This window comes from Vicia villosa, unplaced genomic scaffold, assembly GCF_029867415.1.
Source record: "Vicia villosa cultivar HV-30 ecotype Madison, WI unplaced genomic scaffold, Vvil1.0 ctg.002015F_1_1, whole genome shotgun sequence".
Classification (NCBI taxonomy): Eukaryota; Viridiplantae; Streptophyta; class Magnoliopsida; order Fabales; family Fabaceae; genus Vicia; species Vicia villosa.
Window position 1 is genome coordinate 76197 of NW_026705812.1, and position 10996 is coordinate 87192.

Here is a 10996-nt window from a genome sequence, read left to right on the forward strand (position 1 = left end):
TTTTATTAATGAATGTATGAATGCATGGATGCATGGATGCCACATATTCAAACATGGTAAAGCGAACATGGTAATACGAACATGGTAATACATGGTAATACAAACATGGTACACAAATATGGTACACACAGGTTCATAGGTCCAGCGTCACGAGCATGAGGTCAGAGAACCAAAAATGGGATAGTTCTAGTTAATCACATGCACAACATGTTCTACTGATACGTCAGAGTCTACATTTTTCTTTCGGATATTACCGGCTTGCACAATTAAACTTGTGAGCCAGCAATATTCTCAAGAAAAACTCGTCTGAGTGTGGCTCTCCGCATGACAACTATCCAAGTCTTCACCTGAACGTTTCTGCGCCACAACCTAATAAGGCCAGGATGGGTTGGGGTTCTACAGCCAACTCAGCTTCAACAGTTCAATGCAGCAATAATGTTTTCGCTACGAAACATGCTAAACATATATTACCAACAAGGAACCTCCACTGAGCGGAAGGATTCTCACGTATGCCTGTACATGACTATACCCTCCACCTAATTCTTATGTGTACTTAATCCGGGTTAGGATTTGTCCATAATGTATCACTTGTAACAGAACCACACAAGTAACAAAACCAAAGAACCACACATGTAACAGGAATTAAAATGAAAAACAACAATTAGAAATAACCCTTTCTTTGGAAACAATAAAAAGATTTTTTTTCCCCAGTGAAGTCGCCATTTTTCTGTCGCGGGGAAAAATCGTTATCTTTTTTTTGGGATGAGACACCTGATGCCTTCTTTGGGCTCGAGTGCTCAAAAAATGATTTTTCTTTTGTTTCGACCAAACTTTTTATTGTTTCCAAAGTAGGAAAAGGAAAAAAGCTGCAATAACCTAAAAAAGTGGGGGAGAGATTCCGGGTAAGAGGGTTGGTTATACGAAGGGAAGGTATTAGCACCCAACGTATCTATAGTACTCTATAGGTTTCTTTGTTTTGTTTATTTCATTCTTTGTGGTGGAGGTTCTTGTAAGAAAGAGGTGGGACCTAAGGTGTTTGTTTGATTATGCTCGCAAAGATCATCGCGATCCTCTGCATACATATCCCTTAGAGGGAATCAGAGCATCTGTAGCTCGGGGTCTACGGGTGCTAAGGTTTGAATGGTTTGAGGGAGAAGTTTTGCTCGCCAAGGGATAAGACCTTGTGCCTACGTATTCTCAAAGGGATGTTGAGAAAGTCAGAGCAATCGTAGTTCCCACTTATGCTAGTGGAAGCAAAGGAAAAGAGACAAATGTCATCTAAATGTTCGATGTATCTAATCTATAACATCACATACATCTGTTTGTTTTTTGTTTGAAAATGTTTTCATTATAAGCCCTGGGCCATGCCATTTATGGTGCCTAGAATGATAAAGATGCTTTTTAGCCAGCCTTGTGGCAAAAACTTTCAATGAAGTCAGCTTTGTGACAAAAAGTTTTGATTAAGCATCCAGCCTTGTGGTAAGAGTTTCAATGAAGTCAGCCTTGTGACAAAAACTCTGATTAATCAGCCAGTACGGTGGCAAAAAGGTTTGATTGATTAGCCAGCCTTGTGGCAAAAAAGAGTTATTTGATTGATTGATTGTTTGTGATGATATAGATGAGATACTCCTATCATAGAGATGATAAACGTCTAATCTCCTAGGGTATTTGTTTTGGATATTGGGGATGCTTATAAGAAGCCCGTGGGTCCTTGTACGAAGCCCAAGAGGAGGCTATCCGAGGGTCCTTGCATTGTAAGCCCAAGAGGAGGCTATGGGAGGGACAATCCAGGGTCCTTGCATTGTAAGCCCAAGAGGAGGCTATGGGAGGGACAAGTCGTTTGTACAAAGCCCAAGAGGAGGCATGGTATAGTTGGTTTGAGCTCTTAGAGCGATTTCACCGGGAAACCATACTCTATGTCCTAACCTAAACTAGGGAGATTCTTTGCACGAAGCCCAATAGGAGGCTATGGGGAACCTAGTGTTGTACTAAGTTGAACAAGTATATAACACAGTCACAAATATGAACAAGTATGAACAAACATGAACAGGTACATGAACAAATATGAACAGTTATATATATATGACAAAGTGTGTGTATATAATGGAGTTTATGAAGGAAATATACCTGTAAGCATGCTCCATTTGTATACACGGGGGCTCGGGACTTATACTCGGGGAGAGACCCACTTGAGTTTATTCAAAGCTATGTAAACAGGTATTTACAAAGGGGCTTGGGACTTATACCTACATGGAGGCCCATGGTTGATTGTTTATTTACAGACGCGTCGTTTGAAAAACTGTTTGAAAGTTTGTTTTGAAAGAATTTTTTTTTGTATAAAGAAAAAGGAAAGGGTAAGTACAAAAGGGGCTTGGGACTTATACCTACATGGAGGCCCATGGTATTTTTGAAATCAATTAATCAATCCACAAAAGATTTAATCAATAGTTTTTTTGAAAAGAAAAACTCAAAAAGAAATGATTCATCATTTTGAAAATGGTGATCGTTTGTTTCGAAACGATTTGAAATTTTGAAAGAAATCAAATCAATTAAGATAAACATAAAGATTATACTTAATTAACACCTAAATGATTAGGGTTTGATCACAAAATATTTACAAGTGATTAGGTTTGAAAAATCAAGTGAAAAAACAATATTTAAAGTATTTAAAAACACTTAAAATATGTCATTTTATACTTAATTAAAAATGTATTAAATAAAGATATTTTTGTGATTTTTTTTTATATTCATAAAATATATATATTAAAAAAGAGGTGTGTAAAAAATGAAGCAAAAATGAATTGATTTGGTTAGTTAATTAATTGGTTAAAGTTGTTAAAAAAATGAAGAAAAACAAGTGTTAAAAAGAATGGTTTGGTCCTGCCAGGGTTTGAACCCACGCCCTCACTCTCACCAGCAGAAACACTTGCCAACTGAGCCACGCTTGTGACTTGTAATACATACGCGTTCCATTAAATATATTTTAAAACAAGAATTTGAATTTTCTGAAACAAAAAACGCGCCAAGAACACAACCCTAACTGATTCTTGAAAATCAATGAAACTGTGTTATTTTGATCAAGTAAAGGGTCTATCTTACTCGGTTTCTCATGAGGAACATGATGGTGATCTTTAATTTTATTTATTTTTGTTCTAAGATGATTAATTTTCTGATGAACACGAAGAACCCTAATATGACAAATCATTGTGAAATCGTGTATGATCATGATATGATGCAATTGATTGAGGGTTATTATTCAGTGATGGTGCAGAAACAAGATGGTAACTCAATTTTTCATTTATGATGCATGTATGATAGAGTTTGAAGTTCATGAGCACTTACCTTAAAAACGGCTCAACTGAGGATCGAATTCTGCAAATGAAGGATTCCAGATATGGTTTCTTGATCTGAACAGCATCAGTGGACCTTATGGAACATGTTTGAATGCTTGGAACAGACTGAATTCACCTGAGCAAGGCCATAGAACCTGATCTGCAGTTGCTTCAAGTATGAATCGAGCTTGATGATTATGAGGTTACAGATCATATGTGAGTGTTTGGATAGTTCATATGTGACATGTATGAGGTGTTGGAAGTGTTAGTTTGGACAGAAATGATCTTGAATGAAAATTGGCATGATAAGGCATATGTTATGCATATTTGAGAAGTGAGGTAGTGATTCTGAGTTCTTAGTGTTATTGGGGTATATGGATGGATCAGACACATCACATATGGTGTTTATGAGTTGTGGGAAGCATCACTTTGCTCAGAACTTCAAAGGTTTGGAGGTTGGGATTTCTACCTCACTTTGAAACTTGAAACTTGCAATTCAAGAAAGAAGAGAGAAAACCTATAATTGTGAGGTTTTGGTGTGATTTGAAGAGTGATTTGCACCTCTATTTATAGGCCAAGACTTCTGAATGCAGAGCTTGGCAAGTTGATCAAAGATTGGTGATTTGGCACTTAAGAGATAGAAAGGAATCTTACCATTAAATGCATATGGTTAAAAAGTGACTTAACCATGGTTATTTCTCTAGCTTCTTATCCTCTTCCATTTTGATCTTCAAATCAGAAAATATCTTCAATTATTGCATCTATGCATCATTATTTGTATCATTTGGCAAAATGGCTCATAACTTTGGCAAAATGACTTGAAATTTCAAATGAAAAGTTCACTAATGTCAAAATTCAAAACCATGGCTACACTTCATATTTTTTCATGCTCTTGGACATTTTGGAAACCTCATATTACACACTTCAAAACCCTAGTTGAAAGTTTCTTCAAGACCTTTAAGGAAATGGGTGAAAAAGATCCATGAACTTTGAAGAAAATGAAGTTTTAAGTGAAATTTTCAAAAGATACCAACTTTGAAGCTCCATATCTCTTAAATGATTGATCTTTTGGAAAAAAATTATATGTGACAAAGTTGTTCATTGGATAAAAATCTACAACTTTCATGTTGGAAGTTTTTTTCAGTTTGTAGGTGAAATTTTGAGAAATTCCCTTCCAAAGTTTGGAAAAAACCATTGAAAAACACTTAGAATTTTTCTAAGTATGGAAAGTCAAACTTTTGACTTTTTGATTCTTGATTGATTTTCTTGATCAAATGAATTCATATATCATATATTAATGATTCAAAACTTCAAAAGTCATGGTTGACCAAAATTCCCCAAAAGTCAATGGTGATCTTGTACAGTTGACTTTTTCAGACGAATCGCGTTTCTGGAGATTTCAAATGAACCAAGCTATCCTCACCAAATGAATGGTATGAATGGATCATATTGAAGCATTAGAGGATATTGAGCCATTGTTTAAGTTGTGGCACCATGTTCTGATTAAAAAGTTAGTTTTAGTGAATTAGGTCAAAAACCCTAATTGTCGATCTGATGAAATTGATGACTGTGGATCTTGAATTGAGACACAATTTCCATTGGATGTTGTCATATGGATTATTAGAGGATGATTGAAATCTTTGATTGACTCCCTGGGGATTTTTAGGGTTTCCCAAATGTGATCCCTGATTTCAGTCCCTGATAATTCAAAACCCTAATTCTGATGACTTGAAATTTCACTGTTGATCAATCCTTGTGTAGGAGATGTCTTTAGCCAATAGATTAGGTCAAAATGATGCACTTGGGGTCTTGAAGTCATATCCCAAGTCATTAGGTCAAATCCTGAGCAAAAGTCAGGAGTATACTATCTTCAGTCAAAACCCTAATCTGGTTGGTTCAGAGCCTTTGAGCTTGTTGAAATGAATCTCTGAGGACCAAATGTTGATTGTTGATGAAGATGGTTCATTTGAGATGAAGGTAGAACAAAACCCTAATTGATTGTTGCTTGTACTGATGAGTGATTTCTTGTTTAAATCCTGCTGAGTCACAAGTAGCAAACACAAGCTATGCAATTTGTTAGAGATGCAAATGATGCATATGCTATGATATGAGGTGGTATCTTAGGTAAAAAATTGGGGTATGACAGTAGGGTAGCATGCATGCGCCATTTTGAATGGCTAGGTTGTGAGTATGCGCCATTTGAAATGGCTACAACACCTAAACTTTGTTGATTTGCGCCAACTGGTTGGGCGCATACCCTTAGGGGGTCTGCCAAACCTAAACATTTTGGTAATTATTTTGAAAACATGGTTTTTTAAGTTTTTTTTTAAAGTTGGTTATTTAATTTTTTTTCTATAATATAAGTCAAACCATATAAAATTCAACTCTAATATCTTCTCTACCACCAAAATACAAATAGATGAATCTCAAAAAGAAATCTAGGATTCATAGGAAAAACCACTCTCCATCTCAACATTTTAAATATCTTATACCACACAGTCAAAGAAATCTTATAAAAGACAAACAAATGAGAGATATGCTCTACCAAAACCTAAACATATGATAAGAGACTCCAATTGGGTCAACAATCACCTTTTGGTTAAACATGATCTCTTATGAAGGAAACCTATCTTATCGAGGATGCCAAAAAACCATCACCTTAAAAAGGCCACACTAACCCTGATGAAGGGAATGGTCAAATTCTCAACCGGATGAAAGAGAGCGTAAGAATTACAAAGATTCATCTAGACTAGATAAATAGAGGCAACATCTTCATATTTTAACTACTTTCAAGAATTCAATACACTAACTAAAATTGTTATCAATAATCTCTATCAATCATAGATTTGGTCATTGATTTGGTCTTCCACCCATGGTTTTAAATTGCGGTTGCGGCTGCGGATGCGGTTGCGGGTGTTGCGATTGCGGTCATTGCGGTTGCTGCGATGCGCATTGCGGCTGTTGCGGTGTGAATTTTTATAGGGAATGTTTGAAATACAATGATATAAAAACACTTAATCTTAAGTTTTTTTAGTAAATTAAGTTTTAAAATTCTAATATATTGTTCTTTTGATAAAAATACTTGAAGAAACATGATTGAAAATGTCTGATTTGGTTTCAAATATAATTGGAGACGTAATTTGAAATCACACGGCAATTGTGGTCCGATGCGGTTGCGGAGGCAACCGCATCCGCAATATTGCGGGTGCAATTGCGGTTGCGGACCGCAATTTAAAACCATGCTTCCACCTCTATAAACTCCCCAAATAGCACGCTTAATTTACAGAAAACACGTTTCTTCTAAGCATGTAGGAGACTCCAATACACCAAAGCCAATATCATAAGTGGAGAAAATGATTCTCGATGACTAGACATTTAGATTACTTAGCCACTAAAGCCACCACTCGAAACCAAAGTTCTGAACATCTAGAAGAAATTTCTCCATAAATGAACGAATTATGGAGAGTGAGATTCTGCATGGGAATCACCTTAATAAGAACCCTCCTAGAGTCAACTAGTTTTGGTCTCGTAGAAACACAACATCAAAGTGTGCAATTAAACCAGGTTTTTAAATTATAAATGTGGTAATAGATGTTGGGGTTGAAATTTTGGTTGGTGCGATGCGCATGAATTTTTTTTAATAAATAAATATGGTAAAAATATGGTTTTCCCCAAGAGAAATTAATAAAAGATGCATGCATGATTGTTGAGCACCATTAATTATTCTTTGTAGCCTTTTAATTGCATTAACTGATCTAAACTAAAGACGTGATTTATTGTGGATCATTCAATCACTTGTTAATTTCCCCATACAAGTTCAAATCAATTCACCATCATTGGGATCTTCAAAACACTAAAACACAAAGTACTTTTCGTTTTTAAAACTTAATAATCATCACGTGTAGACAAATAAGACCTTATTCTTGCAGGAAAAATCCTAAAAAGATATAAAATAAAGAACAACAACACATGTAGTTAAAACCTAGATGTAAAACAAATATATTTATGTATGCTCAGTAAAAATAGGTGTAACAGCGGAGAGTTTATTTCTACGGACAACGAGGGCGGTTAATGGAAATTGGATCAAAGCAAGGCACATCGTTATCGAAATTCTGTGGCGGTGGCGACGGAGTTGGTGTTCATTTGGTTTTGCAGCTTCCTGTTGGTTTGATTTTGTTGGAGTGTCTGAGTTTTGCAAGAGCTCCTGGTTTTAGGTACTTTAGTGGAGATAGCGACCGCCGTCGCATTCAACCATTTCTCACCTGAACCCTAAACTTCCATTCTCTCAATTTCCCCAAATTCGAAACGCACCTCAACCACCAAACATCTCATCATTCGCTATAATCGGTTTCGGAAACTTTGGTCAGTTTCTCGCCAACACCTGCATCCGTCAAGGCCACACCTTCTTAATTCATTTCAGTTCTGATTATTTCGTTGTCGCTCAATAACTCGGCGTTAACTTCTTCCCTGACACCGACGATCTCTACGAAGAACACCCCGAAGATATTCTCCTTATACTTCAATAATTTCAACTTATAATGTTCCCCTTTCTCTTCCATTTTAGCAACTCAAACGCATTGCGTTACTCGTCGACGTACTTTTCGTCAAAGAATTTCCCAAAAGCCTTCTTCTCGAGTTGTTGGCTAACGATTTCGATATCATTTGTTCACACCCTATGTTTGGACCTGAGAGTGAAAGTCGTAGCTGTAGTTGCCTCCCGTTTGTTTACGAGAAAGTTTGAATTGGGAACGAAGAGCATAGGATCATAGTTTTAAATTGCGGTTGCGGCTGCCGATGCGGTAGCGGTTGCGGTCACTGCGGTTGTGGCTATTGCGGTTGTTGCGATGCGGATTGCGGTCATTGCGGCGTGATTTCATATTTATGACCATAAAATATTATATTTTATTATTTATTTTCGAGTTCACATTCATTCTATATCTTCTAGAAGTGTTCATATATATCTCATTAACAATTCGTCATCATTTTGAATATCACTTATCCTTTTAAAATATATCTGAAATCTACGATATAATTAAAAAAAGAAGATATACCAAATAATTTTTACGAGCATTGAATAATCTCTTGCGGCCTGATGCGGTTTGATGCGGCCGATGCGGTGTTATGATGCAGTCGTTGCGGTGTTATGATGCGGTTTTTATTGTGATTTGCATTTACACTGCAATTGCGGCCTGATGCGGATGTGGATACTACCGCAACCGCAATATTACGGACGTATTAGGTGATGCGGTCCGCAATTTAAAACCATGCATAGGATTTCCAGATGTGAGAAGTTTCTTGATGTATTCGGAAGAAAAGGATGTAGAATGGTGGAGATGAGATGTGCTGATCATGATAGGTATGAAGGAGGGTCACAGTTCATAACACATACTGTTGGTAAGGTTTTGGATATGTTGTTGTTGGAATCTACTCCTATTAATACTAAAGGGTATGAATCGTTATTGAATTTGGCTTTTGAGGACTTGAGGAAACAGCTGTTTACGCGTTTGCACGATGTCGTGAGCATGGTTTTAAATTGCGGACCGCATCACCTAATGCGGCCGCAATATTGCAGTTGCGATAGTGGCCGCATCCGCATCAGGCCGCAATTGTGGTGTGATTGCAAATCACAATAAAAACCGCATCATAACACCGCAACGACCGCATCATAACACCGCATCGGCCGCATCAAGCCGCATCAGACCGCATCAGGCAGCAAAAGATTATGCAATGCTCGTAAAAATTATTTGGTCTACCTTCTTTTTTAATTATATCGTAGATTTAAGATATATTTTAAAAAGATTAGTTATATTCAAAATGATGACGAATTATTAAAGAGATATATATATGAAAATTTAGAGAGGAAATGGAAGAAATGTGAAATCGAAAATAAATAATAAAATATAATATTTTATGTTCATAAATATGAATTCACGCCGCAACGACCGCATTTCGCATCGCAACAACTACAATAGCCGCAACCGCAGTGACTGCAACCGCAACCACATCCGCAACCGCAATTTAAAACCATGGTTGTGAGGAAGCAATAGTTTGAGAATACCGGAAAGGTCCAAAATTTACAAGATAGCAACAACTATGTTATGGCATAGTCTAGCCATAATGGATCTGCCATTGTGTTATCCTCCAAAAAAGCAGAGATCTGCTAAGCCAAACTACATGGTTATTATAGTCAAATGATTCTTTCCTGGCTGATGACAACACAAAGCTCCAGATCGCGATCATTGGTTTTGGAAACTTTGGTCAATTCCTTGCAAAAAAAATTGTACGTCAAGGCCATAAAGTGTTAGCATACTCTAGAACATACTACTCTAATGTGGCTCAAGAATTGGGAGTTTCCTGTTTTAATGATGGAGATGATCTCTTTGAATAACATCCAGAAGTGATTTTACTTTGCACTTCAATTCTTTCAACATAGTAAGTTCTTAAGTCATTGCCTGTGCAGAGGTTGAAGATAAATACTTTGTTTGTTGATGTACTTTCTGTCAAAGAATTTCCTAGAAAAATGTTTCTTCAATATTCGCCACCTTATTTTGACGTTCTATGTACTCACCCTATGTTTGGGCCAGAAAGTATGAAAAATAGGTGGATGGGTCTTCCTTTTTTATTTGATAAAGTCAGAGTAGAAATAATGGAATCAAGAATGTCAAGTTGTGATCGGTTTCTTGACATTTTTTCCAGAAAGGGTGCCGAATGGTTGAAATATCATGTGTTGAACATGATTGGCATGTCGCTGGATCATAGTTTGTCACACGTACCACAGGAAGAGTTTTAGAGAAACTGAAATTGGACGTGTAACACCCCATAATTTCAGTTTATTAATTTAATTTGGATTTAAATTAAATAATTGGAATTTTAGTATTTTTATTTGGAATTATATGGAAAATGATGAGATATTGGCATTTGGGCCTAGAGTGGTGATTAGCAGAAGAGGGGGTGTTGACTAAGCAAGCCCATTATAATATTTTATTTTATTTTTCATAAAATAAGGAATTTGGGAAAAAGAGGAAGCAGAAGCAGGAACTGAGTCTGAAGAAAGGAGAACACGTGAAAGTGAGAAGAGCCAAAGGGGAAGAGAACCTTCGAAGTTTCGACTCTGAGGTAAGGGGGGGATTCTTCGGGTTAGTATTCCTTATGTGATTGTAGGTAGTATGATTGATTAGGATTGTTATCTAGTTCAATCGTACGTGTCGGGTTTGGGATTTATGTTAGGTTTTGATGAATTGTATGAATTACATGATTTTGTTGATATTCATGTTATATGTGTTAATACTTGTATAAAACTTGTCTGAAATATGTTATGATGTGCAAACTGATGGTAATTGTGTGCTATGTTCGTATGTACCTGAAATTGGGGTTATGGGATAGGGTAAAAGCTGTCAAAATGGTGATTTTTGCTGTGCAGGTACGTAGGAACCGGTTCCCATGTGGGACGAACCGGTTCCCCCTTGTAAAAACAGAGAAATATGGGTTCTGGGTAGCTGGGAACCGGTTCCCATGTAGGGACAACCCGGTTCCCCATAGTAAAAACCAGAGACGAGATTTTGAAGCTGCCAGGAACCGGTTCCCACGTAGGGACAACCCCGTTCCTGCAGCATTTTTCTAAAAATGTTTTATCTTTGAAAACTCATAACTTTTGATCTGAGTAT

General features: G+C 36.8%; 1 pseudogene; it reads left to right on the forward strand.

Annotated features, from left to right (window-relative positions):
* The first annotated feature begins 8596 nt into the window (after window positions 1-8596).
* LOC131637504 (arogenate dehydrogenase 1, chloroplastic-like) lies at window positions 8597-10145 on the forward strand (annotated as a pseudogene).
* The last annotated feature ends 851 nt before the right edge of the window (window positions 10146-10996 follow it).